Below are 2,928 nucleotides of genomic sequence, written 5' to 3' on the forward strand. Positions count from 1 at the left end.
AGGGTGCTTTTTACCCCCTCGTCCAAATCACTGATGAAGATGTTGAACAGCGTGGGCCTGAGGACCGAGCCCTGCGAAACCCCACTGCCCACGTCTTTCCAGGTTGAGAAGGGCCCATGCACTACCACTCTCTGGGTGCGGCCCTCCAGCCAGTTGGTGACCCATTTGACTGGTTATCATATTTTGATTTTTTGATTGGTTATCATATTTTTGACTGGTTATCATATTTTTGATTGGTTTTTTATGAAAACCAATTTTGATTGGTTATCATAAAAACTAATATCAAGTAATAATAAAGCAGTTACAAGAAATACAATTAATTCTAAAGTGCACTATGCAAAGACTAAATTAAGGGGTATAATTAAAAAAAATATACATCCAGAACAAATTGTTTTAACTCCCACATTTCTTCCAGCATCAACCACTTTGCCATTAATTCAACTGCAAAGAAATACAGGGTTTAGTACATTTAGACTGTAGTATATAATATAGAGAAAACCCCAGCCTTACACCCACAGTCCATGTTACATTAGTCGCACACTTACACCAAGATGTCATACTAGATTCTCACAGTTCCATCAGATACAAGCATCACGCTGCTGCATTCAAAATTTCAGCCAAAAACAAGGTTCAACATTTATATTTTTTATGATTTTCATAGGTATTTTTCTTTTTCATACAAGCACCGTAATTATTTATTATCATAGAAGAGTCATGATTTTATGGATCAGTCCCTCTGGATTTTATTGAGCTTCCTATCAAAATATAATATGTGAGAATTCTTACGATAGTTGAACTCACCTACTGTACTTTTAGATATGGCAGTTATTAGAAAACGATACCTAAACTTCAGACCACTGCAAGTAGAAAGCCACCGTGAAGCAGGCCCTATGTCGCTGCAAGATGGAGAGCTTAAATGATGAGCTAGAGAAGAAGCATCAGAGGCAGGCAAGACAAAATGGTACTTGGCATGCCAGTACAAGTTCAACCAAGTTTGTATGTGCAACTTGCTGGATGGTCTGATTGTTGCATGTTGGACTCCTCAGCCACTCAAGAAGCTGTGGTGGTACCCAGTAACCCACCAAAGGCACAATCTCCATGGTCTCTCAAGACCAATGGCAGCCAATGAAGATGACCTGAACTAATCAGTTAAATGACACACCTGAGAGTCTGGAAAACTGGGTTCTATTCCCAAGTCAATAACAGTACCTTATGGTCTTGAACATTTAACTTTCCCATTCCCCAGCTGTTTCATCTGCTAAGTATGGATAATGTGCTCCTCTGACTTATGGGACCATTGTGAAAATCAGTTCATTTGTGTTTTAGAAAGATGTTGTTGACAATCACTATGACAGTGCAAAGTCATCGTTTCAATTTGATTTTCCCCTTCTTACTTTGTAAGCCTTATCTTTAATGATTGTTAGAAACATCTCATTTACTTATTTTACATTCAGAGAGAAGAAGCAGAAACCCATAATAATTGTTATATTTTCTGGAAATCTCACTACTAACAACTTGTGAGTTTGTTAGCTTTATGCATTTGCACTGGTATCTCACAGCCCTAATTTTACTGCACAGGGTCATATTCAAGGCTGACTTCCATTCTGTGCATTTCAGTTGAAATCACTATCAAAGCCCAGGATGTAAACCAAGAGTGAATTTGGCTGATGTCAAATGTATCAAATCTTGTAGTAACTAAAACCATAATAAAGCAGGGTTGGACAAGTACAATTTGAAATAAATACACTGGGCCTGATTTTAAATAAGGTGAGGCATACAATTGTGTGATGACTAATTTGTGTACCTAATTACCATGATTGTATGTGCAAATCAAGCAATTATGCAGGCAAATAACCATAATTAGTTATTTACATGGAAAATTATTCAATTCCATGCACAATGGCAATAATTGGGTGTGCAAATTAAGTATACAATTGTGCATGCATATTCAGCACACTCGTGTGCCTAATTTTTTTCTATATTGTGCCTTTTATGAGAGTTTCTCTTCTAGTGCATGACTGCTCTGTTTCCTTATTATGAATAGTGAAAATTTGGAATTACTTCCATTCTGAACAACCCCTAAGTTTTAGTGATCTGTAACTCACCTTCCACAATTGCCTGACATTTTTCATGTTTATACTTGTCACAAATACATCTGATAATAAAATTAAGGAGCAATTGAAATAAGTATATTTTCAGTTTTCAAACCTGAAAACAATGATTTTTTAACACACAAGAAGATTTCCAACTGCCTTTTTGTACTTAAATGACACAAAATGACTTAAGATTAAAACATCAACTGTATTATGTTCATGGTCCATAGTGAAGAATTTATGCTGCACTACACTTGGGAGAACTACTTAAAGATAAAGGTGTTAATAAAGAACACAAGTGCAGTGAACATGCTTACCACATTATGGTTTGCATTTTCAGAAGCACTAAGCATTAGCTAAATTCTGTGGGAAAACTCCCATTAACGTCACTGGGCCTGTCCAGATGACCATGCACATGCCTCTTGCCCTATCTGAAATCTCTTTGAGGTGGGGCAAGAGGCACATGCGGGAACAAAAAATTGTTCCCCACACTGCAAACTTGCAGCATGGGGAGAAAATTAAACCCCTGATTATCCAGGGGTAAAAAAAACTGCTCTGCAGAACAGCAGAGCAAGGCATGGTCACAGACTGTGCCTGGAGCCAGCACGGGAGTCAGTCCTCCAGAAGAGACACTGGCTTCAGCCAGAGCATCTCTTTGGTGCTCCTGCTGCCCCTGACACTGTCCAAGGTAAGTGAGGAATGGGGAATGGGGGTGGAGGGTTTATGGGTGTGGGTGGGTGTGAGGGGTGGCAGGGGGATGTGGGGGGAGGTTGGGAGTGGTGGGGGGATGTTTCCGGGGCTGCAAGGTGTGAGTGGCCAGAGCAGCCGTGGTGAA

This window comes from Gavialis gangeticus, unplaced genomic scaffold (assembly GCF_001723915.1).
Source record: "Gavialis gangeticus isolate Ggan-Ray unplaced genomic scaffold, GavGan_comp1, whole genome shotgun sequence".
Taxonomy (NCBI): Eukaryota; Metazoa; Chordata; order Crocodylia; family Gavialidae; genus Gavialis; species Gavialis gangeticus.